This window comes from Staurois parvus, unplaced genomic scaffold (genome assembly GCF_062004578.1).
Source record: "Staurois parvus isolate SC_StPar_1 unplaced genomic scaffold, SC_StPar_1.0 ptg002181l, whole genome shotgun sequence".
Lineage (NCBI taxonomy): Eukaryota > Metazoa > Chordata > Amphibia > Anura > Ranidae > Staurois > Staurois parvus.
Genome location: NW_028319977.1, coordinates 807,463 through 824,227, shown reverse-complemented (window position 1 = coordinate 824,227; position 16,765 = coordinate 807,463). Strand labels below are relative to the sequence as shown.

At 49.9% G+C, this 16,765-nt stretch overlaps 14 non-coding genes across 14 annotated transcripts; 9 read left to right on the top strand and 5 right to left on the bottom strand.

The window, feature by feature from the left end:
• Window positions 1–1,201: 1,201 nt before the first annotated feature.
• Window positions 1,202–1,287, bottom strand: TRNAY-GUA (transfer RNA tyrosine (anticodon GUA)). Its single transcript is given in 2 exon segments — window positions 1,202–1,237; window positions 1,251–1,287. It is a non-coding gene; the product is annotated as a tRNA-Tyr (tRNA).
• A 371-nt stretch (window positions 1,288–1,658) lies between these two features.
• TRNAK-CUU (transfer RNA lysine (anticodon CUU)) lies at window positions 1,659–1,731 on the top strand. The gene has a single exon. It is a non-coding gene; the product is annotated as a tRNA-Lys (tRNA).
• A 273-nt stretch (window positions 1,732–2,004) lies between these two features.
• TRNAG-UCC (transfer RNA glycine (anticodon UCC)) lies at window positions 2,005–2,076 on the top strand. Its single transcript has one exon. It is a non-coding gene; the product is annotated as a tRNA-Gly (tRNA).
• A 2,229-nt stretch (window positions 2,077–4,305) lies between these two features.
• Window positions 4,306–4,379, bottom strand: TRNAN-GUU (transfer RNA asparagine (anticodon GUU)). The gene has a single exon. It is a non-coding gene; the product is annotated as a tRNA-Asn (tRNA).
• Window positions 4,380–4,521: 142 nt separating this feature from the next.
• Window positions 4,522–4,607, bottom strand: TRNAY-GUA (transfer RNA tyrosine (anticodon GUA)). The gene is given in 2 exon segments: window positions 4,522–4,557; window positions 4,571–4,607. It is a non-coding gene; the product is annotated as a tRNA-Tyr (tRNA).
• A 371-nt stretch (window positions 4,608–4,978) lies between these two features.
• On the top strand, window positions 4,979–5,051 carry TRNAK-CUU (transfer RNA lysine (anticodon CUU)). The gene has a single exon. It is a non-coding gene; the product is annotated as a tRNA-Lys (tRNA).
• Window positions 5,052–5,324: 273 nt separating this feature from the next.
• TRNAG-UCC (transfer RNA glycine (anticodon UCC)) lies at window positions 5,325–5,396 on the top strand. Its single transcript has one exon. It is a non-coding gene; the product is annotated as a tRNA-Gly (tRNA).
• A 2,227-nt stretch (window positions 5,397–7,623) lies between these two features.
• TRNAN-GUU (transfer RNA asparagine (anticodon GUU)) lies at window positions 7,624–7,697 on the bottom strand. Its single transcript has one exon. It is a non-coding gene; the product is annotated as a tRNA-Asn (tRNA).
• Window positions 7,698–7,839: 142 nt separating this feature from the next.
• On the bottom strand, window positions 7,840–7,925 carry TRNAY-GUA (transfer RNA tyrosine (anticodon GUA)). The gene is given in 2 exon segments: window positions 7,840–7,875; window positions 7,889–7,925. It is a non-coding gene; the product is annotated as a tRNA-Tyr (tRNA).
• A 717-nt stretch (window positions 7,926–8,642) lies between these two features.
• TRNAG-UCC (transfer RNA glycine (anticodon UCC)) lies at window positions 8,643–8,714 on the top strand. Its single transcript has one exon. It is a non-coding gene; the product is annotated as a tRNA-Gly (tRNA).
• A 2,902-nt stretch (window positions 8,715–11,616) lies between these two features.
• Window positions 11,617–11,689, top strand: TRNAK-CUU (transfer RNA lysine (anticodon CUU)). Its single transcript has one exon. It is a non-coding gene; the product is annotated as a tRNA-Lys (tRNA).
• Window positions 11,690–11,956: 267 nt separating this feature from the next.
• On the top strand, window positions 11,957–12,028 carry TRNAG-UCC (transfer RNA glycine (anticodon UCC)). Its single transcript has one exon. It is a non-coding gene; the product is annotated as a tRNA-Gly (tRNA).
• A 2,891-nt stretch (window positions 12,029–14,919) lies between these two features.
• Window positions 14,920–14,992, top strand: TRNAK-CUU (transfer RNA lysine (anticodon CUU)). Its single transcript has one exon. It is a non-coding gene; the product is annotated as a tRNA-Lys (tRNA).
• Window positions 14,993–15,265: 273 nt separating this feature from the next.
• Window positions 15,266–15,337, top strand: TRNAG-UCC (transfer RNA glycine (anticodon UCC)). Its single transcript has one exon. It is a non-coding gene; the product is annotated as a tRNA-Gly (tRNA).
• Window positions 15,338–16,765: the final 1,428 nt, after the last annotated feature.

Here is a 16,765-nt window from a genome sequence, read left to right as displayed (position 1 = left end):
TGAGCCCATGTGCTCGCAGAACATAAATGCCACTCCCAGCATGCCACAGGACTGCCCTCCCTTGCAACTGGCCAGGGCGGTATCCGTATTCACGCTGTTCATTTGCCTAGCCCCTACCCATGTTCTGGAAAGCTCTCACAGCTTCCTGAAGGCGGGAATAACTCAGACAAACTCAAACAACATCAGAGAATCATGAGCAGACCTGACTAATCCATGGCAGCACTCTGTTAAGCAGAATACCACACTGAATTTACCCGACAGCCTCTCTGGTAAGCAGAGACCAACTATACAAATCCTAGCGCATGACTAGGAGAGTGCTACCGTGACATCTCAGGAGGGCTTTGAAAGCTTGTGGCTACCCAGACTGGGTCTTGGTTAAAACCTCCGCAAGGTCAGGGAAACAAACTGGGGAGAAGCAGAACACTAGGAGAAATCTAGTCATCCCGTATGTAACTGGAGCGTCGGAAAAACTCAGAAGGATCTTTAAGAAACATTGCATCCCTGTGTACTTCAAGCCCAGCATAGCCCCGGGGCACACGCTTAAACATTGACACTATCTGTATTCCACGTTTTTAACACCTCTATCCAGGCCATTTGACAACAATTGAGGCCTTTGGCCATGTCAATCTAGGCACTTTTAGCTATGCAGGCTTCCTGACACCAACAATGGGATCATGTAAGGTGAAAAAAGGTGCTTCCACAATTCTCACACATCCCCTGGTGTTCAGGTGTGAATAGAAATGCTGGGGTTTGTTCCTGAGACTCAGCGGAAGCGAAGAAGTGGCTTGACTAAACTATGAAAGATCTTGAACATTCCAGAAGAAGAGCAATTGATTGCGACATTATTCTAGTCCGTTTTCAAGGAATGTCTCGAGTGAATGGTTAATCGTCAGCCGTGTGAGACAAGCCAAAGGACGCTATTTGTCTTCTTAGGTTAGGGTGAGACTTGGCAGCGGGCCCTACTAAGGTAAAGAGAAAGCACGAGCGTCCCTGGGTGGGCTTGAACCACCAACCTTTCGGTTAACAGCCGAATGCGCTAACCGATTGCGCCAAAGAGACCACACGACAAGCGTGCTTGAGCTGGCCCAAAGGAGACATGAAAGATGAACTGAAGGTGCCTAAAAAGCTTCCCAATTGCACATTTGTAGTGATAAGAGATTGCCTTCTTTCTAAAAGGCAGAGACGCGGGGTAAAAAGCTCTGCCTTCGAGCCGGAATTGAACCAGCGACCTAAGGATTGCTGCTTTGTCTCTACAGTCCTCCGCTCTACCAGCTGAGCTATCGAAGGGAACTGGGAAGAGCACGTGACACCTTGCATGCTAAGCCAGCGCCGTACACTTTGCATTTGACCTTCTCGGTTGAGGTATTGCTTGATGCCGCCTCGGCCGGAAAGGGCAAATGAATGACTTGGCAGATGTTATGTGGGAGGCTACGGCTTGATGTTTTGCACAGAGAGAAAAGGGTTTGGAATCAGCCAGCGCATTTTGTTGTGATCCTCCAAAGTCACAGCAAAAATGGTGATGTAGCGCCCTGACAGCAAGTGAACAGAGTAGTACTTGGAAGCGCATTGAGTTTAGCCAAAGGAATTATGTCGAAAGCTATCAAAAAGTCTGCGGACTCAGGTGGCTGTGAGAGGCCTTGAAGAGCAAAAGTGCTGTAGCCCGGCTAGCTCAGTCGGTAGAGCATGAGACTCTTAATCTCAGGGTCGTGGGTTCGAGCCCCACGTTGGGCGTGGGACGCATTCCGTGTCCCTTTTGCCCGAGTGAAAGGCCTTTGCAAAACTTGTATCTCCAGTTCCTTCATGCGCACTGCACAATCACACCTTTACCGTATCTACTGGCTTGGCTTCCTTTCTCTCCACGAATGGGGAAATATTTCTAGCTGATCTTCCTAGTGGTCACTTGGTACGGCAGCGAATGGACCTTGCGCTGGAGGGGGTCCGTGAGTCAATGTCATGTGTGGCCTTAATTGTATAGAGGTAGCAGGATGCCTGGCGCACAGCCTTGCGTTGGTGGTATAGTGGTGAGCATAGCTGCCTTCCAAGCAGTTGACCCGGGTTCGATTCCCGGCCAACGCAATCTCCTTCTTTGCGCCCTTGACAAAATACCACAGGGCCCCAGGTCCTTATCAAAAGCTCCTTAGATGTCTTGCCTTAGTGACGACTGTGGAAATATTCCTCGGCATCCCAACAGGCTCCGGCCTCCTGCTTTAACTCGCTCGCGGGGTACAGCAGTATCAAGCAACAAGGTTCAGGCATTTCAACCACTGATTCCCAAAGAATCAACTCTGTCACACACAGCGTTTCTAAGTATCTGCCTACCATTCTAACACCCTCAACTGGCAAGATAATGCACCATTTGGAAGAATGCTAAAGAATGTGTCAACAAGGAATGTAGACTGAAGTTGGAGCCGGAAGAAACAATCACGTCCCATGATGCCATCGGCCTTTTCACTTGCATACACTTGGCAGAGGCTGTTGAGATTGTGGGAAACATCTGAAAGGAGGTAAGTCTCTTGACAGCCAAAAAGAACTAAAGCCTGACCAAGTGCATTCATTGCTGACCCTTGAGCCTTGAATTGTTCCATGGGGAAAAGACCAAGCCGTTTGTAAAGGCATGTGGATTCTACTTGGGTCAAGATTAGAGCATCAGCACCCCACAAGCTTTTAGTGAACCCATAAAGTCAGTGGACAAATACATCAAGTGTACACGGGAAGAGGCACTGAATAGCAAATGCCCCCTTTTGGACGGCGTCTTACAAGGCAAGGAAGGGGCTGACTTGGGCATGGAGGTCTCCAGGAAACCTACCCACACAGACCGCTATCTGCCTTTTGACTCACACCACCACCCACTGGAACACGAGCTGGGGGTTCTTAGGACTCTGCAATATCCGGCTGACATGGTAGCAACCAAAAGAGTCTAAAGACAAAAGAACACAGATGCAACGCCACCCTTGCGAGGGACGCTGGCGTGTTTGCCCCGGTTTCCCTTGACTTCGCCCCGCAGCCAGGCACAGTGTATTTCTTCAGCCAAATACACACGCGCGCAAACGCTCCTTGCCTTCAATGACCGGACTAGGGCATGTTTGTTTTTGGAGTTTTCTTGTCGAGCTGGGGATAGGGATGGGGAATTGTAGTAGGATACTCCAAAATGAGAACTTTTCACACTGAAGACATCTAGCTGATCTCTTAGTTAAGCAGTATTGACGTCCTGACTGGCTTGAGGCCCTCAGGTCCACCCACCTGGGGCCTCATGGCAGCCGGCGCCAGGCGAGGCAGCCTGCCTCCAGCCCAGCTGTTCAGTCCTCTCCCAGGAAAGACGCTGAGCCCATGTGCTCGCAGAACATAAATGCCACTCCCAGCATGCCACAGGACTGCCCTCCCTTGCAACTGGCCAGGGCGGTATCCGTATTCACGCTGTTCATTTGCCTAGCCCCTACCCATGTTCTGGAAAGCTCTCACAGCTTCCTGAAGGCGGGAATAACTCAGACAAACTCAAACAACATCAGAGAATCATGAGCAGACCTGACTAATCCATGGCAGCACTCTGTTAAGCAGAATACCACACTGAATTTACCCGACAGCCTCTCTGGTAAGCAGAGACCAACTATACAAATCCTAGCGCATGACTAGGAGAGTGCTACCGTGACATCTCAGGAGGGCTTTGAAAGCTTGTGGCTACCCAGACTGGGTCTTGGTTAAAACCTCCGCAAGGTCAGGGAAACAAACTGGGGAGAAGCAGAACACTAGGAGAAATCTAGTCATCCCGTATGTAACTGGAGCGTCGGAAAAACTCAGAAGGATCTTTAAGAAACATTGCATCCCTGTGTACTTCAAGCCCAGCATAGCCCCGGGGCACACGCTTAAACATTGACACTATCTGTATTCCACGTTTTTAACACCTCTATCCAGGCCATTTGACAACAATTGAGGCCTTTGGCCATGTCAATCTAGGCACTTTTAGCTATGCAGGCTTCCTGACACCAACAATGGGATCATGTAAGGTGAAAAAAGGTGCTTCCACAATTCTCACACATCCCCTGGTGTTCAGGTGTGAATAGAAATGCTGGGGTTTGTTCCTGAGACTCAGCGGAAGCGAAGAAGTGGCTTGACTAACCTATGAAAGATCTTGAACATTCCAGAAGAAGAGCAATTGATTGCGACATTATTCTAGTCCGTTTTCAAGGAATGTCTCGAGTGAATGGTTAATCGTCAGCCGTGTGAGACAAGCCAAAGGACGCTATTTGTCTTCTTAGGTTAGGGTGAGACTTGGCAGCGGGCCCTGCTAAGGTAAAGAGAAAGCACGAGCGTCCCTGGGTGGGCTTGAACCACCAACCTTTCGGTTAACAGCCGAACGCGCTAACCGATTGCGCCACAGAGACCACACGACAAGCGTGCTTGAGCTGACCCAAAGGAGACATGAAAGATGAACTGAAGGTGCCTAAAAAGCTTCCCAATTGCACATTTGTAGTGATAAGAGATTGCCTTCTTTCTAAAAGACAGAGACGTGGGGTAAAAAGCTCTTCCTTCGAGCCGGAATTGAACCAGCGACCTAAGGATTGCTGCTTTGTTTCTACAGTCCTCCGCTCTACCAGCTGAGCTATCGAAGGGAACTGGAAAGAGCACGTGACACCTTGCATGCTAAGCCAGCGCCGTACACTTTGCATTTGACCTTCTCGGTTGAGGTATTGCTTGATGCCGCCTCGGCCGGAAAGGGCAAATGAATGACTTGGCAGATGTTATGTGGGAGGCTACGGCTTGATGTTTTGCACAGAGAGAAAAGGGTTTGGAATCAGCCAGCGCATTTTGTTGTGATCCTCCAAAGTCACAGCAAAAATGGTGATGTAGCGCCCTGACAGCAAGTGAACAGAGTAGTACTTGGAAGCGCATTGAGTTTAGCCAAAGGAATTATGTCGAAAGCTATCAAAAAGTCTGCGGACTCAGGTGGCTGTGAGAGGCCTTGAAGAGCAAAAGTGCTGTAGCCCGGCTAGCTCAGTCGGTAGAGCATGAGACTCTTAATCTCAGGGTCGTGGGTTCGAGCCCCACGTTGGGCGTGGGACACATTCCGTGTCCCTTTTGCCCGAGTGAAAGGCCTTTGCAAAACTTGTATCTCCAGTTCCTTCATGCGCACTGCACAATCACACCTTTACCGTATCTACTGGCTTGGCTTCCTTTCTCTCCACGAATGGGGAAATATTTCTAGCTGATCTTCCTAGTGGTCACTTGGTACGGCAGCGAATGGACCTTGCGCTGGAGGGGGTCCGTGAGTCAATGTCATGTGTGGCCTTAATTGTATAGAGGTAGCAGGATGCCTGGCGCACAGCCTTGCGTTGGTGGTATAGTGGTGAGCATAGCTGCCTTCCAAGCAGTTGACCCGGGTTCGATTCCCGGCCAACGCAATCTCCTTCTTTGCGCCCTTGACAAAATACCACAGGGCCCCAGGTCCTTATCAAAAGCTCCTTAGATGTCTTGCCTTAGTGACGACTGTGGAAATATTCCTCGGCATCCCAACAGGCTCCGGCCTCCTGCTTTAACTCGCTCGCGGGGTACAGCAGTATCAAGCAACAAGGTTCAGGCATTTCAACCACTGATTCCCAAAGAATCAACTCTGTCACACACAGCGTTTCAAAAGTATCTGCCTACCATTCTAACACCCTCAACTGGCAAGATAATGCACCATTTGGAAGAATGCTAAAGAATGTGTCAACAAGGAATGTAGACTGAAGTTGGAGCCGGAAGAAACAATCACGTCCCATGATGCCATCGGCCTTTTCACTTGTATACACTTGGCAGAGGCTGTTGAGATTGTGGGAAACATCTGAAAGGAGGTAAGTCTCTTGACAGCCAAAAAGAACTAAAGCCTGACCAAGTGCATTCATTGCTGACCCTTGAGCCTTGAATTGTTCCATGGGGAAAAGACCAAGCCGTTTGTAAAGGCATGTGGATTCTACTTGGGTCAAGATTAGAGCATCAGCACCCCACAAGCTTTTAGTGAACCCATAAAGTCAGTGGACAAATATATCAAGTGTACACGGGAAGAGGCACTGAATAGCAAATGCCCCCTTTTGGACGGCGTCTTACAAGGCAAGGAAGGGGCTGACTTGGGCATGGAGGTCTCCAGGAAACCTACCCACACAGACCGCTATCTGCCTTTTGACTCACACCACCACCCACTGGAACACGAGCTGGTTCTTAGGACTCTGCAATATCCGGCTGACATGGTAGCAACCAAAAGAGTCTAAAGACAAAAGAACACAGATGCAACGCCACCCTTGCGAGGGACGCTGGCGTGTTTGCCCCGGTTTCCCTTGACTTCGCCCCGCAGCCAGGCACAGTGTATTTCTTCAGCCAAATACACACGCGCGCAAACGCTCCTTGCCTTCAATGACCGGACTAGGGGATGTTTGTTTTTGGAGTTTTCTTGTCGAGCTGGGGATAGGGATGGGGAATTGTAGTAGGATACTCCAAAATGAGAACTTTTCACACTGAAGACATCTAGCTGATCTCTTAGTTAAGCAGTATTGACGTCCTGACTGGCTTGAGGCCCTCAGGTCCACCCACCTGGGGCCTCATGGCAGCCGGCGCCAGGCGAGGCAGCCTGCCTCCAGCCCAGCTGTTCAGTCCTCTCCCAGGAAAGACGCTGAGCCCATGTGCTCGCAGAACATAAATGCCACTCCCAGCATGCCACAGGACTGCCCTCCCTTGCAACTGGCCAGGGCGGTATCCGTATTCACGCTGTTCATTTGCCTAGCCCCTACCCATGTTCTGGAAAGCTCTCACAGCTTCCTGAAGGCGGGAATAACTCAGACAAACTCAAACAACATCAGAGAATCATGAGCAGACCTGACTAATCCATGGCAGCACTCTGTTAAGCAGAATACCACACTGAATTTACCCGACAGCCTCTCTGGTAAGCAGAGACCAACTATACAAATCCTAGCGCATGACTAGGAGAGTGCTACCGTGACATCTCAGGAGGGCTTTGAAAGCTTGTGGCTACCCAGACTGGGTCTTGGTTAAAACCTCCGCAAGGTCAGGGAAACAAACTGGGGAGAAGCAGAACACTAGGAGAAATCTAGTCATCCCGTATGTAACTGGAGCGTCGGAAAAACTCAGAAGGATCTTTAAGAAACATTGCATCCCTGTGTACTTCAAGCCCAGCATAGCCCCGGGGCACACGCTTAAACATTGACACTATCTGTATTCCACGTTTTTAACACCTCTATCCAGGCCATTTGACAACAATTGAGGCCTTTGGCCATGTCAATCTAGGCACTTTTAGCTATGCAGGCTTCCTGACACCAACAATGGGATCATGTAAGGTGAAAAAAGGTGCTTCCACAATTCTCACACATCCCCTGGTGTTCAGGTGTGAATAGAAATGCTGGGGTTTGTTCCTGAGACTCAGCGGAAGCGAAGAAGTGGCTTGACTAAACTATGAAAGATCTTGAACATTCCAGAAGAAGAGCAATTGATTGCGACATTATTCTAGTCCGTTTTCAAGGAATGTCTCGAGTGAATGGTTAATCGTCAGCCGTGTGAGACAAGCCAAAGGACGCTATTTGTCTTCTTAGGTTAGGGTGAGACTTGGCAGCGGGCCCTGCTAAGGTAAAGAGAAAGCACGAGCGTCCCTGGGTGGGCTTGAACCACCAACCTCTCGGTTAACAGCCGAACGCGCTAACCGATTGCGCCACAGAGACCACACGACAAGCGTGCTTGAGCTGGCCCAAAGGAGACATGAAAGATGAACTGAAGGTGCCTAAAAAGCTTCCCAATTGCACATTTGTAGAGATAAGAGATTGCCTTCTTTCTAAAAGGCAGAGACGCGGGGTAAAAAGCTCTTCCTTCGAGCCGGAATTGAACCAGCGACCTAAGGATTGCTGCTTTGTCTCTACAGTCCTCCGCTCTACCAGCTGAGCTATCGAAGGGAACTGGGAAGCGCACGTGACACCTTGCATGCTAAGCCAGCGCCGTACACTTTGCATTTGACCTTCTCGGTTGAGGTATTGCTTGATGCCGCCTCGGCCGGAAAGGGCAAATGAATGACTTGGCAGATGTTATGTGGGAGGCTACGGCTTGATGTTTTGCACAGAGAGAAAAGGGTTTGGAATCAGCCAGCGCATTTTGTTGTGATCCTCCAAAGTCACAGCAAAAATGGTGATGTAGCGCCATGACAGCAAGTGAACAGAGTAGTACTTGGAAGCGCATTGAGTTTAGCCAAAGGAATTATGTCGAAAGCTATCAAAAAGTCTGCGGACTCAGGTGGCTGTGAGAGGCCTTGAAGTGCAAAAGTGCTGTAGACCGGCTAGCTCAGTCGGTAGAGCATGAGACTCTTAATCTCAGGGTCGTGGGTTCAAGCCCCACGTTGGGCGTGGGACACATTCCGTGTCCCTTTTGCCAGAGTGAAAGGCCTTTGCAAAACTTGTATCTCCAGTTCCTTCATGCGCACTGCACAATCACACCTTTACCGTATCTACTGGCTTGGCTTCCTTTCTCTCCACGAATGGGGAAATATTTCTAGCTGATCTTCCTAGTGGTCACTTGGTACGGCAGCGAATGGACCTTGCGCTGGAGGGGGTCCGTGAGTCAATGTCATGTGTGGCCTTAATTGTATAGAGGTAGCAGGATGCCTGGCGCACAGCCTTGCGTTGGTGGTATAGTGGTGAGCATAGCTGCCTTCCAAGCAGTTGACCCGGGTTCGATTCCCGGCCAACGCAATCTCCTTCTTTGCGCCCTTGACAAAATACCACAGGGCCCCAGGTCCTTATCAAAAGCTCCTTAGATGTCTTGCCTTAGTGACGACTGTGGAAATATTCCTCGGCATCCCAACAGGCTCCGGCCTCCTGCTTTAACTCGCTCGCGGGGTACAGCAGTATCAAGCAACAAGGTTCAGGCATTTCAACCACTGATTCCCAAAGAATCAACTCTGTCACACACAGCGTTTCTAAGTATCTGCCTACCATTCTAACACCCTCAACTGGCAAGATAATGCACCATTTGGAAGAATGCTAAAGAATGTGTCAACAAGGAATGTAGACTGAAGTTGGAGCCGGAAGAAACAATCACGTCCCATGATGCCATCGGCCTTTTCACTTGTATACACTTGGCAGAGGCTGTTGAGATTGTGGGAAACATCTGAAAGGAGGTACGTCTCTTGACAGCCAAAAAGAACTAAAGCCTGACCAAGTGCATTCATTGCTGACCCTTGAGCCTTGAATTGTTCCATGGGGAAAAGACCAAGCCGTTTGTAAAGGCATGTGGATTCTACTTGGGTCAAGATTAGAGCATCAGCACCCCACAAGCTTTTAGTGAACCCATAAAGTCAGTGGACAAATACATCAAGTGTACACGGGAAGAGGCACTGAATAGCAAATGCCCCCTTTTGGACGGCGTCTTACAAGGCAAGGAAGGGGCTGACTTGGGCATGGAGGTCTCCAGGAAACCTACCCACACAGACCGCTATCTGCCTTTTGACTCACACCACCACCCACTGGAACACGAGCTGGGGGTTCTTAGGACTCTGCAATATCCGGCTGACATGGTAGCAACCAAAAGAGTCTAAAGACAAAAGAACACAGATGCAACGCCACCCTTGCGAGGGACGCTGGCGTGTTTGCCCCGGTTTCCCTTGACTTCGCCCCGCAGCCAGGCACAGTGTATTTCTTCAGCCAAATACACACGCGCGCAAACGCTCCTTGCCTTCAATGACCGGACTAGGGGATGTTTGTTTTTGGAGTTTTCTTGTCGAGCTGGGGATAGGGATGGGGAATTGTAGTAGGATACTCCAAAATGAGAACTTTTCACACTGAAGACATCTAGCTGATCTCTTAGTTAAGCAGTATTGACGTCCTGACTGGCTTGAGGCCCTCAGGTCCACCCACCTGGGGCCTCATGGCAGCCGGCGCCAGGCGAGGCAGCCTGCCTCCAGCCCAGCTGTTCAGTCCTCTCCCAGGAAAGACGCTGAGCCCATGTGCTCGCAGAACATAAATGCCACTCCCAGCATGCCACAGGACTGCCCTCCCTTGCAACTGGCCAGGGCGGTATCCGTATTCACGCTGTTCATTTGCCTAGCCCCTACCCATGTTCTGGAAAGCTCTCACAGCTTCCTGAAGGCGGGAATAACTCAGACAAACTCAAACAACATCAGAGAATCATGAGCAGACCTGACTAATCCATGGCAGCACTCTGTTAAGCAGAATACCACACTGAATTTACCCGACAGCCTCTCTGGTAAGCAGAGACCAACTATACAAATCCTAGCGCATGACTAGGAGAGTGCTACCGTGACATCTCAGGAGGGCTTTGAAAGCTTGTGGCTACCCAGACTGGGTCTTGGTTAAAACCTCCGCAAGGTCAGGGAAACAAACTGGGGAGAAGCAGAACACTAGGAGAAATCTAGTCATCCCGTATGTAACTGGAGCGTCGGAAAAACTCAGAAGGATCTTTAAGAAACATTGCATCCCTGTGTACTTCAAGCCCAGCATAGCCCCGGGGCACACGCTTAAACATTGACACTATCTGTATTCCACGTTTTTAACACCTCTATCCAGGCGATTTGACAACAATTGAGGCCTTTGGCCATGTCAATCTAGGCACTTTTAGCTATGCAGGCTTCCTGACACCAACAATGGGATCATGTAAGGTGAAAAAAGGTGCTTCCACAATTCTCACACATCCCCTGGTGTTCAGGTGTGAATAGAAATGCTGGGGTTTGTTCCTGAGACTCAGCGGAAGCGAAGAAGTGGCTTGACTAAACTATGAAAGATCTTGAACATTCCAGAAGAAGAGCAATTGATTGCGACATTATTCTAGTCCGTTTTCAAGGAATGTCTCGAGTGAATGGTTAATCGTCAGCCGTGTGAGACAAGCCAAAGGACGCTATTTGTCTTCTTAGGTTAGGGTGAGACTTGGCAGCGGGCCCTGCTAAGGTAAAGAGAAAGCACGAGCGTCCCTGGGTGGGCTTGAACCACCAACCTTTCGGTTAACAGCTGAACGCGCTAACCGATTGCGCCACAGAGACCACACGACAAGCGTGCTTGAGCTGGCCCAAAGGAGACATGAAAGATGAACTGAAGGTGCCTAAAAAGCTTCCCAATTGCACATTTGTAGAGATAAGAGATTGCCTTCTTTCTAAAAGGCAGAGACGCGGGGTAAAAAGCTCTTCCTTCGAGCCGGAATTGAACCAGCGACCTAAGGATTGCTGCTTTGTCTCTACAGTCCTCCGCTCTACCAGCTGAGCTATCCAAGGGAACTGGGAAGAGCACGTGACACCTTGCATGCTAAGCCAGCGCCGTACACTTTGCATTTGACCTTCTCGGTTGAGGTATTGCTTGATGCCGCCTCGGCCGGAAAGGGCAAATGAATGACTTGGCAGATGTTATGTGGGAGGCTACGGCTTGATGTTTTGCACAGAGAGAAAAGGGTTTGGAATCAGCCAGCGCATTTTGTTGTGATCCTCCAAAGTCACAGCAAAAATGGTGATGTAGCGCCCTGACAGCAAGTGAACAGAGTAGTACTTGGAAGCGCATTGAGTTTAGCCAAAGGAATTATGTCGAAAGCTATCAAAAAGTCTGCGGACTCAGGTGGCTGTGAGAGGCCTTGAAGTGCAAAAGTGCTGTAGCCCGGCTAGCTCAGTCGGTAGAGCATGAGACTCTTAATCTCAGGGTCGTGGGTTCGAGCCCCACGTTGGGCGTGGGGCACATTCCGTGTCCCTTTTGCCCGAGTGAAAGGCCTTTGCAAAACTTGTATCTCCAGTTCCTTCATGCGCACTGCACAATCACACCTTTACCGTATCTACTGGCTTGGCTTCCTTTCTCTATGGGGAAATATTTCTAGCTGATCTTCTTAGTGGTCACTTGGTACAGCAGCGAATGGACCTTGCGCTGGAGGGGGTCCGTGAGTCAATGTCATGTGTGGCCTTAATTGTATGGAGGTAGCAGGATGCCTGGCGCACAGCCTTGCGTTGGTGGTATAGTGGTGAGCATAGCTGCCTTCCAAGCAGTTGACCCGGGTTCGATTCCCGGCCAACGCAATCTCCTTCTTTGCGCCCTTGACAAAATACCACAGGGCCCCAGGTCCTTATCAAAAGCTCCTTAGATGTCTTGCCTTAGTGACGACTGTGGAAATATTCCTCGGCATCCCAACAGGCTCCGGCCTCCTGCTTTAACTCGCTCGCGGGGTACAGCAGTATCAAGCAACAAGGTTCAGGCATTTCAACCACTGATTCCCAAAGAATCAACTCTGTCACACACAGCGTTTCTAAGTATCTGCCTACCATTCTAACACCCTCAACTGGCAAGATAATGCACCATTTGGAAGAATGCTAAAGAATGTGTCAACAAGGAATGTAGACTGAAGTTGGAGCCGGAAGAAACAATCACGTCCCATGATGCCATCGGCCTTTTCACTTGTATACACTTGGCAGAGGCTGTTGAGATTGTGGGAAACATCTGAAAGGAGGTAAGTCTCTTGACAGCCAAAAAGAACTAAAGCCTGACCAAGTGCATTCATTGCTGACCCTTGAGCCTTGAATTGTTCCATGGGGAAAAGACCAAGCCGTTTGTAAAGGCATGTGGATTCTACTTGGGTCAAGATTAGAGCATCAGCACCCCACAAGCTTTTAGTGAACCCATAAAGTCAGTGGACAAATACATCAAGTGTACACGGGAAGAGGCACTGAATAGCAAATGCCCCCTTTTGGACGGCGTCTTACAAGGCAAGGAAGGGGCTGACTTGGGCATGGAGGTCTCCAGGAAACCTACCCACACAGACCGCTATCTGCCTTTTGACTCACACCACCACCCACTGGAACACGAGCTGGGGGTTCTTAGGACTCTGCAATATCCGGCTGACATGGTAGCAACCAAAAGAGTCTAAAGACAAAAGAACACAGATGCAACGCCACCCTTGCGAGGGACGCTGGCGTGTTTGCCCCGGTTTCCCTTGACTTCGCCCCGCAGCCAGGCACAGTGTATTTCTTCAGCCAAATACACATGCGCGCAAACGCTCCTTGCCTTCAATGACCGGACTAGGGGATGTTTGTTTTTGGAGTTTTCTTGTCGAGCTGGGGATAGGGATGGGGAATTGTAGTAGGATACTCCAAAATGAGAACTTTTCACACTGAAGACATCTAGCTGATCTCTTAGTTAAGCAGTATTGACGTCCTGACTGGCTTGAGGCCCTCAGGTCCACCCACCTGGGGCCTCATGGCAGCCGGCGCCAGGCGAGGCAGCCTGCCTCCAGCCCAGCTGTTCAGTCCTCTCCCAGGAAAGACGCTGAGCCCATGTGCTCGCAGAACATAAATGCCACTCCTAGCATGCCACAGGACTGCCCTCCCTTGCAACTGGCCAGGGCGGTATCCGTATTCACGCTGTTCATTTGCCTAGCCCCTACTTATGTTCTGGAAAGCTCTCACAGCTTCCTGAAGGCGGGAATAACTCAGACAAACTCAAACAACATCAGAGAATCATGAGCAGACCTGACTAATCCATGGCAGCACTCTGTTAAGCAGAATACCACACTGAATTTACCCGACAGCCTCTCTGGTAAGCAGAGACCAACTATACAAATCCTAGCGCATGACTAGGAGAGTGCTACCGTGACATCTCAGGAGGGCTTTGAAAGCTTGTGGCTACCCAGACTGGGTCTTGGTTAAAACCTCCGCAAGGTCAGGGAAACAAACTGGGGAGAAGCAGAACACTAGGAGAAATCTAGTCATCCCGTATGTAACTGGAGCGTCGGAAAAACTCAGAAGGATCTTTAAGAAACATTGCATCCCTGTGTACTTCAAGCCCAGCATAGCCCCGGGGCACACGCTTAAACATTGACACTATCTGTATTCCACGTTTTTAACACCTCTATCCAGGCCATTTGACAACAATTGAGGCCTTTGGCCATGTCAATCTAGGCACTTTTAGCTATGCAGGCTTCCTGACACCAACAATGGGATCATGTAAGGTGAAAAAAGGTGCTTCCACAATTCTCACACATCCCCTGGTGTTCAGGTGTGAATAGAAATGCTGGGGTTTGTTCCTGAGACTCAGCGGAAGCGAAGAAGTGGCTTGACTAAACTATGAAAGATCTTGAACATTCCAGAAGAAGAGCAATTGATTGCGACATTATTCTAGTCCGTTTTCAAGGAATGTCTCGAGTGAATGGTTAATCGTCAGCCGTGTGAGACAAGCCAAAGGACGCTATTTGTCTTCTTAGGTTAGGGTGAGACTTGGCAGCGGGCCCTGCTAAGGTAAAGAGAAAGCACGAGCGTCCCTGGGTGGGCTTGAACCACCAACCTTTCGGTTAACAGCCGAACGCGCTAACCGATTGCACCACAGAGACCACACGACAAGCGTGCTTGAGCTGGCCCAAAGGAGACATGAAAGATGTACTGAAGGTGCCTAAAAAGCTTCCCAATTGCACATTTGTAGAGATAAGAGATTGCCTTCTTTCTAAAAGGCAGAGACGCGGGGTAAAAAGCTCTTCCTTTGAGCCAGCGACCTAAGGATTGCTGCTTTGTCTCTACAGTCTTCCGCTCTACCAGCTGAGCTATCGAAGGGAACTGGGAAGAGCACGTGACACCTTGCATGCTAAGCCAGCGCCGTACACTTTGCATTTGACCTTCTCGGTTGAGGTATTGCTTGATGCCGCCTCGGCCGGAAAGGGCAAATGAATGACTTGGCAGATGTTATGTGGGAGGCTACGGCTTGATGTTTTGCACAGAGAGAAAAGGGTTTGGAATCAGCCAGCGCATTTTGTTGTGATCCTCCAAAGTCACAGCAAAAATGGTGATGTAGCGCCCTGACAGCAAGTGAACAGAGTAGTACTTGGAAGCGCATTGAGTTTAGCCAAAGGAATTATGTCGAAAGCTATCAAAAAGTCTGCGGACTCAGGTGGCTGTGAGAGGCCTTGAAGAGCAAAAGTGCTGTAGCCCGGCTAGCTCAGTCGGTAGAGCATGAGACTCTTAATCTCAGGGTCGTGGGTTCGAACCCCACGTTGGGCGTGGGACACATTCCGTGTCCCTTTTGCCCGAGTGAAAGGCCTTTGCAAAACTTGTATCTCCAGTTCCTTCATGCGCACTGCACAATCACACCTTTACCGTATCTACTGGCTTGGCTTCCTTTCTCTCCACGAATGGGGAAATATTTCTAGCTGATCTTCCTAGTGGTCACTTGGTACGGCAGCGAATGGACCTTGCGCTGGAGGGGGTCCGTGAGTCAATGTCATGTGTGGCCTTAATTGTATAGAGGTAGCAGGATGCCTGGCGCACAGCCTTGCGTTGGTGGTATAGTGGTGAGCATAGCTGCCTTCCAAGCAGTTGACCCGGGTTCGATTCCCGGCCAACGCAATCTCCTTCTTTGCGCCCTTGACAAAATACCACAGGGCCCCAGGTCCTTATCAAAAGCTCCTTAGATGTCTTGCCTTAGTGACGACTGTGGAAATATTCCTCGGCATCCCAACAGGCTCCGGCCTTCTGCTTTAACTCGCTCGCGGGGTACAGCAGTATCAAGCAACAAGGTTCAGGCATTTCAACCACTGATTCCCAAAGAATCAACTCTGTCACACACAGCGTTTCTAAGTATCTGCCTACCATTCTAACACCCTCAACTGGCAAGATAATGCACCATTTGGAAGAATGCTAAAGAATGTGTCAACAAGGAATGTAGACTGAAGTTGGAGCCGGAAGAAACAATCACGTCCCATGATGCCATCGGCCTTTTCACTTGTATACACTTGGCAGAGGCTGTTGAGATTGTGGGAAACATCTGAAAGGAGGTAAGTCTCTTGACAGCCAAAAAGAACTAAAGCCTGACCAAGTGCATTCATTGCTGACCCTTGAGCCTTGAATTGTTCCATGGGGAAAAGACCAAGCCGTTTGTAAAGGCATGTGGATTCTACTTGGGTCAAGATTAGAGCATCAGCACCCCACAAGCTTTTAGTGAACCCATAAAGTCAGTGGACAAATACATCAAGTGTACACGGGAAGAGGCACTGAATAGCAAATGCCCCCTTTTGGACGGCGTCTTACAAGGCAAGGAAGGGGCTGACTTGGGCATGGAGGTCTCCAGGAAACCTACCCACACAGACCGCTATCTGCCTTTTGACTCACACCACCACCCACTGGAACACGAGCTGGGGGTTCTTAGGACTCTGCAATATCCGGCTGACATAGTAGCAACCAAAAGAGTCTAAAGACAAAAGAACACAGATGCAACGCCACCCTTACGAGGGACGCTGGCGTGTTTGCCCCGGTTTCCCTTGACTTCGCCCCGCAGCCAGGCACAGTGTATTTCTTCAGCCAAATACACACGCGTGCAAACGCTCCTTGCCTTCAATGACCGGACTAGGGGATGTTTGTTTTTGGAGTTTTCTTGTCGAGCTGGGGATAGGGATGGGGAATTGTAGTAGGATACTCCAAAATGAGAACTTTTCACACTGAAGACATCTAGCTGATCTCTTAGTTAAGCAGTATTGACGTCCTGACTGGCTCGAGGCCCTCAGGTCCACCCACCTGGGGCCTCATGGCAGCCGGCGCCAGGCGAGGCAGCCTGCCTCCAGCCCAGCTGTTCAGTCCTCTCCCAGGAAAGACGCTGAGCCCATGTGCTCGCAGAACATAAATGCCACTCCCAGCATGCCACAGGACTGCCCTCCCTTGCAACTGGCCAGGGCGGTATCCGTATTCACGCTGTTCATTTGCCTAGCCCCTACCCATGTTCTGGAAAGCTCTCACAGCTTCCTGAAGGCGGGAATAACTCAGACAAACTCAAACAACATC